At 41.7% G+C, this 12778-nt stretch overlaps 1 protein-coding gene across 1 annotated transcript in view; it reads right to left on the bottom strand.

Annotated features, from left to right (window-relative positions):
• The window catches only part of LOC111974218 (dematin), a 105600-nt gene extending 99893 nt beyond the window's left edge, over positions 1 to 5707 (bottom strand). Inside the window, exon 1 of the mRNA XM_024001871.2 lies at positions 5469 to 5707. The gene's annotated coding sequence lies outside the window, so the exon portion shown is untranslated. The remainder of the gene's footprint in view (positions 1 to 5468) is intronic.
• Positions 5708 to 12778: the final 7071 nt, after the last annotated feature.

The raw sequence follows: 12778 nt of genomic DNA, 5'->3' as shown, positions 1-12778 counted from the left end.
CRCAGTCATGGGTGAACAGGGAGTACAGGAAAGGGCTGAGCACGCACCCTTGTGGGGCCCCAGTGTTGAGGATCAGTGTGGCGGATGTGTTGTTACCTACTCTTACCACCTGGGGGTGGCCCGTCAGGAAGTCCAGGATCCATTTGCAGAGGGAGGTGTTTATTCCCAGGGTCCTTAGCTTAGTAATGTGCTTTGAGGGCACTATGGTGTTGAATGCTGAGCTATAGTCAATGAATAGCATTCTCACATAGGTGTTCCATTTGTCCAGGTGGGAAAGGGCAGTGTGGAGTGCAATAGAGATTGCATCATCTGTGGATCTGTTGGGGTGGTATGSAAATTGGAGTTGGTCTAGGGTTTCTGGGATAATGGTGTTGATGTGAGCCATGACCAGCCTTTCAAAGCACTTCATGGCTACAGATGTGAGTGCTTCGGGTCGGTAGTCATTTAGGCAGGTTACCTTAGTGTTCTTGGGCTAAGGCACTATGGTGGTCTGCTTAAAACATGTTGGTATTACAGACTCAGACAGGGAGAGGTTGAAAATGCCAGTGGCGACCCAGCCAGCTAACGTTAGCTAGCTAACAGTACACGTTAACTTGACATTAGGTATATGGAGTTTTACTACACAATACATTTTTTTTCAGCGTTTGACACGATTACCTAAACATACTGACCATCTCCAATAGACAGACGCATGCTATATGGTAGACCAATCCAAACTCACCTCTCGGCATGTCCAGCCCACTCATTATCTCAGCCAATCATGGCTAGTGGGAAGGTTGCCCCCCCTTTTTCTGTGGCTAAACCAACCAGGTTCGTAATTTAACAATTTTATTCATATTTACAGATGGCATACAAGTTTGATATTAAGGCACATGAAAGTTCACATGTTCGAGAAGGCATTTCTGCCAAAAAAACACATTTCAATCAAAAAATATATTTTACGTTCAAACAGCTCTGCTGTGAAGTCGTGGCTTGCGACATACGCCTAGTTTCCTGAATCGAGTCACATATTTCATATCTGAGCTTGAGGCATCAACTATGTGACTGTCCCAATGGATTTAGCCTACAGTATACAGTACATAACCAGACAAATCTCTATGATAGAGGGGGCTGCTAGCAAGCAGGACTTTTCTGTGAAACTTGAGCTAAACACACTGTACATTATCCATAGCTACTATATGGGATGAGTGTGTTAATGATAGTTTAACGTGGAAATGAAACACTCAAATCAACCTATAACATTGCTTTACATGCCGATGCTAGGTAACCTTGTTGAATGTGACATTATGAAATACTTTTAGAACATAATATTAGACGTTTTTGAGTGCCTAGTACCAGCTTAGATAGATGTGGCCGCAGCCATATTGAAACAACGTCATGGGAATGCGTCCGCGCGCCTACTGTTCTCATGGCTTTTTGATAAAGAGTCTAATCAAGAAGTGAACAAACTAAAAGCTAATACTACCAATTTGAGAGGGAACAATAATAAAATACTCACAATCATGTTAACAAGCCTATATAGTCCGGTCAAAAATACACTTGCATACTTTTTTGAGCTCATTCAGCTGTATGCTACATTACAGTGATTTTCACATGGGCAGGGGCATCGGATCTACTGTTAAATGCATTATATCCACAATAACAAAGCAGTTAGCTAGAATAAAATAAATCTGTATAGTTCAGTCAAAAACCCACTTGCACATGTTTTTGTGTTCATTCAGTGAGCAAGTTCTAGCTGTTTTAAACATTACAGTAGTTTTGACATGGGCATTGGATCGTACTGTGTTAACTAGCTTTTTGGATAACTYTGACTAACAGCAAACAAGGTTATTAAGCTAACTGCATGGTAAAACCAACAATAATAAAGTCACTTTTACAGGAAGATTGTGTAAACTATGCATAAAATACTATTCAATATAATTTGCAGTGAGGGACTTAAAATGTGCCAAACCTGGGAGAGGATAGCTAGCTAGCTGGGCTAGAAAAAGCTGTCTAGAAAAATGAGTATTCAGTCAATGCAAGTTAGAGTTAGCTACAGATATGTAGGTTTGAGAATAGTGTCCACTCCTATTAAATCAATTGCAGCTAGTTGTGAGACTTACCAAATTATGCTGCCAATGTCCATAGTGAAATCAATAATTTATAGTAAAATCCTGCACTGTAGCAAGCTGTTCTGCTAACGTCACTAGCTAGCAAAATATCCATCAATGATAGCTGAGCTTGCCGTGGTTTTGGACTAGCTGGCTAGCTAGTGCTATGATAGCCCACCTTGCACAATATATTTTTKGGGGGAAATGTATTGTTCATGCGATGTTACCTGGCTAGTCTCTAACCAGGTAGCCATCTAAAAAAGCATTTATTTTCATATTCTAAACATTCTAAATGAGGCTACTAATACGTATTGTAATCTGGGCTGACTGTCAGACGAACCATTCAAGTGATATCACTGATGACACATTATCAAGATGGCGCAACGCAATAGTCAGATGAGGCGATCTTCAAAAGTTTTAACAGAAATTAGTTTTTTTTAGCAGTTTTAAGGGAAGGAACATGTTTCTTTATCTCATTTGGTTATCAAAATCAACTTAACTTGGGAGATCTATGCTAACAGTGGGATTTGAGCAAAGGAGGCTGAAATAGGAGCTACAGAAGGACGGGCTCGTCGTAATGGCTGGAATGTAATAAATGGAACAGTAGCAAACACATCAAACATATGGAAACCCCGTTTGACTCCATTCCATTAATTCCATTCCAGCCATTACAATGAGCCGGTCCTCCTATAGTTCCTCCCAACAGCCTCCTCTGGATTTGAGGCACTACTAGGGTCTGAATGGTTTGACTTGGCTTATGTTAGTGAAGCACAGGTGGATGGTTTTTCTTGGCAAAGGAGAAATGCTCAYTAACAGGGATGTAAACAAATTTGTGTATGGAATATTTCTGGGATCTTTTATTTCAGTTCATGAAAACATGGGACCAATATTTTACATGTTGCGTTTATATTTTTGTTCCGTGTACTCAGTTTTTATAGTCATCATCTCATCTCTGCAAAGATTAGCAGAGATGAGATGATGACTTTACTCCCCATACTGTTCTGTCATCCTATTTAGCTAGGCTAGCTGCAGAGCTGTCTGGAGAAATCTTTATTCTAGTTCTTCAAAGAAGATGAGGCATACTTTCACGAACTGTCTCTATCCCTCTCTCTAGTCGTTATGTTGTGCACATTCCTCTATCATGCTGTCTATGCGGTCTGTGTGCTTAATGAGGTCGAATATTTGCTTAATGAAAACTACAACTCCCTTCAGCCCAGCATCCCACATAGTTCTTGAGTTAATTTCTCTCGTGAATTATTTGATTTCTCTCTAGAGAAATGGCGCGATGGGCTCACAAAAAAAAAACGAACCAATGTCGGTCAATTAGTTGTTTAATAACGGAGAAACTAAAAATGAAATGTTGGTTAATCACTCAGAACTACCTCTAGGCCTCTATGGAGAGACGATTTTGGAGCAGAGCCATGAAATAAAACACATCTAACATGTTATGGAACTGAAACTGCTCTGAAATAAGTGCAATACAATATACAACAATGAATCAAATACAAAGTAACTACCGGTATGCAACGGGTGTGGCTGAAATAGCCGAATCCACTAATTTGAAGGGGTGTCCACATACTTTTGTATATATAGTGTATTGGATTCTGCTATTTCAGCCACACCAGTTGCTGACAGGTGTATAAATTCGAGGACACCGCCATGCAATCTCCATAGACAAACATTGGCAGTAGAATGGCCGTACTGAAGAGCTTTCAACATGGCACCGTCATAAGATGCCACCTTTCCAACAATTCAGTTCATCAAATTTCTCCCCTGCTAGAGCTGCTCCGGTCAACTGTAAGTTCTGTTATTGTGAAGTGTAAACGTCTAGGAGCAACAACGGCTCAGCCGTGAAATGGTAAGGCCACACAAGCTCACAGAATTGGACCGCTGAGTGCTGAAGAGCGTAAAATTYGCCTGTCCTCAGCTGCAACACTAGTTCCAAACTGCCTCTGGAAGCAATGTCAGCACAATACMTTTTCTTCGGGAGCTTCATGAAATTAGTTTCCATGGCTGAGCAGCCGCACATAAGCATAAGATCACCATGCACAATAACAAGTGCCGGCTGGAGTGGTGTAAAGCTCACCGCCATTGGACTCTGTAGCAGTGGAAATGCGTTGTTTGGATTGATGAAGATGGAAGAATCTGGGTTTGGTGGATGCAAGAAGAATGCTACAGTACCTGCCCGAATGCATATTGCCAACTGTATCTTAACGCTACAGCATACATTGACATTCTAGTCGATTCTGTGCTTCCAACTTGCAGMAACAGTTTGGGAAAAGCCCTTTCCTGTTTCAATATGACAATGCCCCTGTGCACAAAGCGAGGTTCATACAGCAACGGTTTGTCGAGAGCGGTGTGGAAGAACTTGGTCTCCCGAGTGGCACAATGGTCTAAGATACTGCATCTCAGTGCTAGAGRTGTCACYACAGACACCTCTGGTTCAATTCCAGGCTGGATCACAACTGGCTGTGATTGGGAGTCCCATAGGGCGGTGCACAATTGGCCCAGTGTTGTTAGGAGTAGGCTGTCATTGTAAATAAGAATTTGTTCTTAACTGACTTGCCAAGTTAAATAATGGTTTAAAAAACTTGACTAGCCTACACAGAGCCCTCATCTCAACCCCATTGAGCACCTTGATGGGTGATTTGGAATGCCAAATGCGAGCCAGGTCAAATGGCCCAACATCAGTGCCTGACCTCACTAATTCTCTTGCCCATGATTTTGGACTGAGATGTTCGATGAGCAGGTGTCAACATACTTTTGGTCATGTAGTGTATAAGATAATGCATACATCTCAAATCAACTATATGCTTTTATAAAAAAGCAATTGAATGATTCAGAGCAAGAAGGCATGGCCCGGGATAAAAGCTCGGGTAAAAGCTGAAGCTTTCTAGTTGCTTCATAACATTATTTCAAGAGCCTGGCTAACCATTGAATGGGACCTGTACCGATCTCTCCATCGCTTATGTTGTTATGTAAAAGCATAGAAAATGTCTCGCATAATCCATCCATCCCCATGCACAACAGTACATCGACGATTCACGACTTTACATCGATTTACCATTGTCTATTTATTAGGTAAAAATTAGTAACATGAGTGATGTAAAATTAATGAATTATACCTATAAATTGTTGCATCTCCTATAGTAGGCTCTTTTAACATGTCTGCATGGTGTGCGTCTCGGCGACCTGTATGACAAGCAGCAGTATCCCATTAATCCGATACTGGGTACCACAATCCGCACCCAATGTCAGAATGACAATTCTGAGCTAAATGTAATGTCAGTCTCCTGCAAAATAATATGACAGACTATACTGGCTATGCATGATAGACACATTTGATATGGACACAAAACATAAAAAGCGCTCTCGCACCTGAAAATTGTCCTCTTCCAGATGATCAGTTTCCTTCCACAGTTTATTAAAGCAGACAAGTGTATTCCCTTTACATTAAATTGTATTACCAAAAAGCTACAAAAAAAATCGAAAGTTCTCGACGCAGTATTTTAATCTAACAATATTTCTGTCCAGCAACTCTGCCTGGCAGCGGGGACTGCTGCGGCTGATAGCAAGCTAGTTTTTCGTTGCTCCCCCCTCGCACGGCTGGTCCAATCCACTTTCAGTAACGGGGGGATTTGCTGTAGCTGTAGTCTGAACATGACATCGCACTATGCTATTGGCATATGGCGCGTGCTTGAAATATCGACTGATCGTCACAAATAAATGTCGACTGATCGTCACAAATAAATGTCGAAATGGCAACTGTTGCGTAATGTATCCTTTCATACATTCTATCATTTGCTAAATATTTTCAACATTACACTGTGGGCCACAGGGCCAACACCATTAACAAAAAGGTAAACACCGAAGCAAAATAACCTCATGATATTAACACTTGATTTCTATCAAATAGGAGGTTCTTATATTTGTCCTGTTTCACTGAATGGACAAATGTGAGATGGAAATGTAATTTTTCATGTCACAACAACCTCTGAGAGACTGGGGTCAAGGCTRGGTATTAGCCATTACTGACAACAATCCTGGAATAATTAGGGTTAAGTGCCTTGGTCATTTTTCACCTTGTCAGCTCAGGGATTCAAACTAGCAACCTTTCAGTTACTGGCCCAAAGCTTTAACCACTAAGCTACCTGCCACCCAATGAGATTTATGTAATGCTCAGCTATATGTCCATGAGGTCAACATTACTTTGTTAGTTCACAACAATTGCTTTGGCAAAAGGTCCTTATAGATTTTAAATAAATAATAAGATCTATACACTTTTGTCATCATTTGTCACGACTTCTACCGAAGTCGGTTCCTCTCCTTGTCCAGGCGGTGTTCGGCGGTCGACGTCGMCGGTCTTCTAGCCATCAACGATCCATTTTTATTTTCCATTTGTTTTGTCTTGTTTTCTCACACAGCTGGTTTTCATTCCCTCATTACGTGTTGTGTATTTAACCCTCTGTTCCCCCCATGTCTTTGTGMGGTATTGTTTGTTGTAAGTGCTTGTGCACATGTTTGACTGGTGCGCGACGGGTTTTGTACCCATTCATTTTGTATTCTGATGCCGTTGGTTTTACTATTAAACTTCTCCGGCTACTACCTAGTTCTGCTCTCCTGCGTCTGACTTCCCTGCCACCAGTTACGCACTCCTTACATCATTATGTTATTTARGGTCATTTTCTTTCAAATCAAAGGGTAGGCTATATTTTATTAAATTAAGTCAGATGTGTGGAAACACCTGTTTCTATGTGTTTCATCTTAAACTGTAGAAATGTAGCTGGAGGCTACTATTTCATTTACACACTTTTTTAAAATATCATTTTGAAAGACATTAGGGGCTCAATTTTAACAAACCTAATGCAATGGTAAAGCAATAGGTCTGGAGGTGTATCAGAAATATTTTTGGTATTTGCACAGACGGAATTAGGAGTGCAATAGCTGGCAGTGGTGAAAAATGAGYTGGGTTTTGATGAATAAACAAGTTGTAGGTGTGAGGAGGGCTTGGCCCCTTACTGGCCAATCAATGCATTCCATGGCTTAATACTGCATGTGTTTCTTTCAAATTCTGTAAGTTATTGACAGTCTTTGCATTGTCATCAACTCCAATTCGACTGGGGTCATGAATATTCTCATCCTCTTTCATTGGGGATTGATACTACAGTTTATTAAATAGTATAGGCTTTAGTAACGAGTATTAGCAACAGTAAAACAAAAACATCCAGGGTTCTATTTTAACAAACCTAACGCAATGGTAAATCTAAGTGTTGGTGGTAGTGCCATAGGTCAGGGGTGTGTCAGAAATAGCTAGCGGTGGCACAGACAGGCTGGGTTTTGATGAATAAACAAGTTTTAGGTGTGACGAGGGCTTGGCCATCCACTGGCCAATCATGTATTTGTCTCAAGTTCTGTAGGTTAACAGTCTTGCATTGTCAACTACAATTTGTCTGGGGGCAAGTAATATTCTTGTCCTAGTCCATTGATTTATTTTTTCTTAATTTAACTAGGCAAGTCAGTTAATAACAAATTCTTATTTTACGAAGACGGCCTATCCCGGCCAAACGCTCCCCTAACCTGAACAACGCTGGGCCAATTGTGCGCCGCCCTATGGGACTCCTGATCATGGCTGGTTGTGATACAGCCCGGAATCGAACCAGGGTCTGTAGTGACACCTCTAGCACTGAGTTGGCGTGCTTTAGATCGCTGCACCACTCGAGAGTTTCCACCACTATTTGGAAGTCATTTACTGTCCTAAAGAGGAAATGCACGTTTAGGTTCCACTTCCGAAGAATGACGAAGGCTACTTATACATATTCACGAATTGGGTGTGGGAATTTTCACGTGGAGTTGATAAACATCAACAAATAGGGCACTGACAGCTGCTGTAGCTATTGTATCTTGCTAACGTTACAGCGCCTTCAGAAAGTATTCACACCCCTTGACCTTTTCCACATTTTGTTGTGTTACAGCCTGAATTTAAAATGGATGAAATTTAGATTTTTTTTGTCACTGGCCTACACACTATACCCCATAATGTCATGGTGGCATGATGTTTTTCGAAATTTGTACAAATGAATAATGAAAGATGTAATGTYTTGAGTCAATAAGTATTCAAYCCCTTTCTTGTGGCAAGCATAAATAAGTTCAGGAGTAAATATTTTCTTAACAAATCATATAATAAGTTATATGGACTCACTYTGAGTGCAAAAATTATGTTTAACATGGTTTTATAATGACCGCTTCAGCTCTGTACCCCACACATATTATCTGTAAAGTCCCTCAGTCGAGCAGTACATTTTAAACACAGATTCAACCACAAAGACCAGGGAGGTTTTTGAATGCCTTGCAAAGAAGGGCAACTATTGGTCGTTGGATACAACACTTTGGATGGTGTATCAATACACCCAGTCACTACAAAGATACAGGCTTCCAACATAACTCAGTAGCTAGAGAGGAAGGAAACTGCTCAGGAATTTCACCATGAGGTTTTAATGGCTGGTTTTGGGCTCCCGAGTGGCGCAGCGGTCTAAGGCACTGCATCTCAGTCCCTGGTCCGAATCCAGGCTGCATCACATCCGGCTGTGATTGGGAGTCCCATAGGGCGGGTTTGGCCRGGGTAGGCCATCATTGTAAATAAGAATTTGTTCTTAACTGACTTGCCTAGTTAAATAAAGGTTCAATTWAAAAAWWTWAAAAAACTGATGGATCAACAACATTGTAGTTACGCCACAATACTGACATAATGGACAGAGTTAAAAGAAGGACGCCTGTACAGAATACAAATATTCCAAAGCATGCATCCTGTTTGCAACAAAGCACTAAAGTAATAGTGCAAAAAATGTGGCAAAGCAATTCAGTTTTTCTCCTGAATACAAAGTGCTATGTTTGGGCCAAATCCAACACAACACATTACTGAGTACCACTCTCCATATTTTCAAGCATAGTGGTGGCTGCATCATGTTTTGGGTATGGGAATTTTTAAGGATAAAAAATAAATGGAATGGCGCGAAACAAAAGCAAAATCCTAGAGGAAAACCTGGTCCAGTCTATTTACCACCAGACACTGGGAGATTAGTTGACCTTTCAGCAGGACAATAACCTAAAACACAAAGTTAAATCTACACTGGAGTTGCTTAACAGGAAGACAGTGAATGTTCCTGAGTGGCTGAGTTACAGTTTGACTTAAATCTGCTTGAAAATCTATGGCAAGACCTGAAAATGCTTGTCTAGCAATGATCAACAACCAATTTGACAGGCCTTGAAGAATTAAAAATAATAATAATGGCCAAATGTTGCACATTCCAGGTATGGAAAGCTCTTAGAGATTTACCTAGAAAGACTCACAGCTGTAATCGCTGCCAATGGGGATTCTAACATGTATTGACTCAGGTGGTTGAATACTTATGTAATCAAGAATATTTGTGTATTTTGCACATGTATTTTTTCAAATGATTGAATTTTTAGTATTTAGTATTTTGTGTAGATSGTTGACAAATTACAATTAAATCCATTTTAATCCCACTTAGTAACACAACAATATGTGGAAAGGGGTGTGAATACTTTCTGAAGACACTTTATCTAGCTAGCTAATGTTATCTGTTGTTGCTGKKTTTTTTTTTACTACACCATATCAAAAACTTAGCCAGCTATGTCTGTTTGTGGAGCTGTATTTCTCATAAGCATTGATTTGGGGAAAACTTCACCACAGATGGAAACCACTGGCCTATCTTTGTCTTCGCCATCTAATCACCAAGATTTTGTCAGCTTCCATAAATTGTGGCTGCGAATCCGACAGAAACAATAAGATGAAACTCTGGTAATATATACTGAACAAAAATATAAATGTAGTGTTGGACCCATCTTTCATGAGCTGAAATAAAAGATCCCAGAAAATGTTCATGAGCACAAAAATCAWATTTCTCTCAAATTTTGTGAACAARTTAGTTTACACCCCTGTTAGTGAGCATTTCTGCTCTGCCAAGATAATCCATCCACCTGACAGCTGTGGCATATCAAGAAGCTGATTAAACAGCATGATCATTCCATAGGTGCACGTTGTGCTGGGGACAATAAAAGGCCACTCAAAATRTGCAGTTTTGTCACACAACACAATGCCACAGACTTGTTTTGAAGGAGCGTGCAATTGGCATGCTGATTGCAGGAATGTCCACCAGAGCTGTTGCCAGAGAATTGAATGTTCATTTCTCTACCATAAACGACCTCCAACATCATTTTAGAGAACTTGGCAGGACGTCCATCCGATCTCACAACCGCAAACCACGTGTAACTAAGCCAGCCCAGGACCTCCACATACGGCTTCTTCACCTGAGGGATCGTCTGAGACCAGCCACAGTTGATGAAACTGTGGGTTTGCAGAACCGAAGAATTTCTGCACAAACTGTCAGAAACCTTCTCAGGGTAGCTCATGTGTGTGCTCGTTGTCCTCACCAGGGTCTTGACCTGACTGCAGTTCGAAGTCGTAACAGACTTCAGTGGGCAAATGCTCACATTCGATGGCCGCTGGCAGGAATAAGCTATGGACAACGAACTCAATTGCATTTTATCAATGGCAATTTGAATGCACAGAGATACCGTGATGAGATCCTGAGGCCCATTGTCGTGCCATTCATCCATGCCATCACCTCATATTTCAGCATAATAATGCACAGCCCCATGTCGYAAAGATCTGTACACAATTCCTCTAAGCTGAAAATGTTCTTCCATGGCCTGCATACTCACCAGACATATCACCCATTGAGCATGTTTGGGATGCTCTGGATCAATGTGTACAACAGTGTGTTCCAGCTCCCGACAATATCCAGCAACTTTGCACAGCCATTGAAGAGGAGTGGTACAACATTCAACAGGCCACAATCAATACCCTGATCAACTCTCTGCAAAGGAGATGGTGACACCAGATGGTCACACCAGATGCTGACTGGTTTTCTGATAGCCTTTTTTAAGGTATCTGTGACCGAAGATGCACATCTGTATTCCCATTAATGTGAAATCCATAGATTAGAGCATCATTTATTTATTTCAAATGACTGATTTGCTTATATGAACTGTAATTCAGTAAAATCTTTSAAATTGTTGCAGGTTGCATTTATATTTTTGTTCAGTGAAAATAACTATTGAAAGATAGCTGATATGTATTTTTCCCATTGTAATGGACACGGTGCAGCCGTTGTTAGGTAGACTTTTGCAGGCTTTGGCTGCGGTACAGCAAAGCCAAGTCAGCTCGTGCTCATGGTTCTCACAAGGGAACTCTTCAACCACTCCCTGTTCCTCACCTCCCCTGGTACCATATATCCCTGGACTTTGTTACTGGGCTTCCCCCATYAGACAGCAAGACAACTATCATGACGGTGGTGGATRGGTTTCCTAAAGCCGCCCATTTTATTCCACTTCCCAAGTTAACCTCAGCCAAGGAGATTGCTCAGCTCATGGTGCAGCACGTCTTCCSGATCCATGGACTTCCGGTCGACATGGTCTCCGATCCTGGTCCCCAGTTCTCGTCCCGGTTCTGAAAGGTGTTTTCCCTCATTGGGTTGTCACCAAGCCTGTCCTCTGGTTTCCACCCCCCAATCTAACGGCCTTTCGTAGCCTCATCTCCGCCAACCCCACCACCTAGAGTCAGCAACTTGTGTGGGTGGAATATGCCCGTAACACCCTTCCCTGCTCGGCAACTGATCTCTCGCCTTCGAGTGTTGCTTAGGATATCAGCCCCCGCTCCTCCCTGAGCAAGAAGAAGAAGTCAGCATACCCTCTGCCCAGATGTTMATCCGTCGCTGTAGCCGTACCTGGAAGAGAGCCCGGGCCGCTCTTTTGAAGACCACATCCAGGTATCGCGACAAGCGGATCGCCACCAGACCCCTGCTCCTCGCTATCGGCTCGGGCATAGGGTATGGTTGTCCACTCGGGACTTKCCCCTCCGAGTGGAGTCTGTGGTGGAAATTCTAACCAAGTGAGAGAGACTTTGTCATTTCTTTAAACAATTATCCTTATTCAATATCGATTGATTATTACAATAATGAGGCTGATCGACCCCCCCACCCTTGAGTGTTGGACCAAGTAACCTGACCTTCACACAAATGCAGAGTACTGTATATAGCTGACACTAACAATGCTCAGCCATGGTTGGTTCAACCCCCCTCATGCAGACCAAGGAGCATCATTAGCCACTCTGGGTTCATCCTGTCATTATCTGCACCTAGGTTGTTGTCTTAACCCAACCTTGGCTTAGTTTCCCAGATGCAAGGATGCAAGAAACACTGAGGAATTGTTCTAAACTACTTCTGGCTATCTCTATCTCGGTAACACAAATAAAATAAAATAAAATGTATTTATAAAGCCCTTCTTACATCAGCTGATATATCAAAGTGCTGTACAGAAACCCAGCCTAAAACCCCAAACAGCAAGCAATGCAGGTGTAGAAGCRCGGTGGCTAAGAAACTCCCTAGAAAGGCCAAAACCTAGGAAGAAACCTAGAGAGGAACCAGGCTATGAGGGGTGGCCAGTCCTCTTCTGGCTGTGCCGGGTGGAGATTATAACAGAACATGGCCAAGATGTTCAAAATGTTCATAAATGACCAGCATGGTCAAATAATAATAATCACAGTAGTTGTCGAGGGTGCAACAAGTCAGCACCTCAGGAGTAAATGTCAGTTGGCTTTTCATAGCCAA

Source organism: Salvelinus sp. IW2-2015, linkage group LG15, assembly GCF_002910315.2.
Source record: "Salvelinus sp. IW2-2015 linkage group LG15, ASM291031v2, whole genome shotgun sequence".
In the NCBI taxonomy this organism is placed as follows: domain Eukaryota; kingdom Metazoa; phylum Chordata; class Actinopteri; order Salmoniformes; family Salmonidae; genus Salvelinus; species Salvelinus sp. IW2-2015.
Note: the sequence above shows the minus strand (reverse complement) of the source record. Positions and strands in the feature narration are given on the sequence as shown.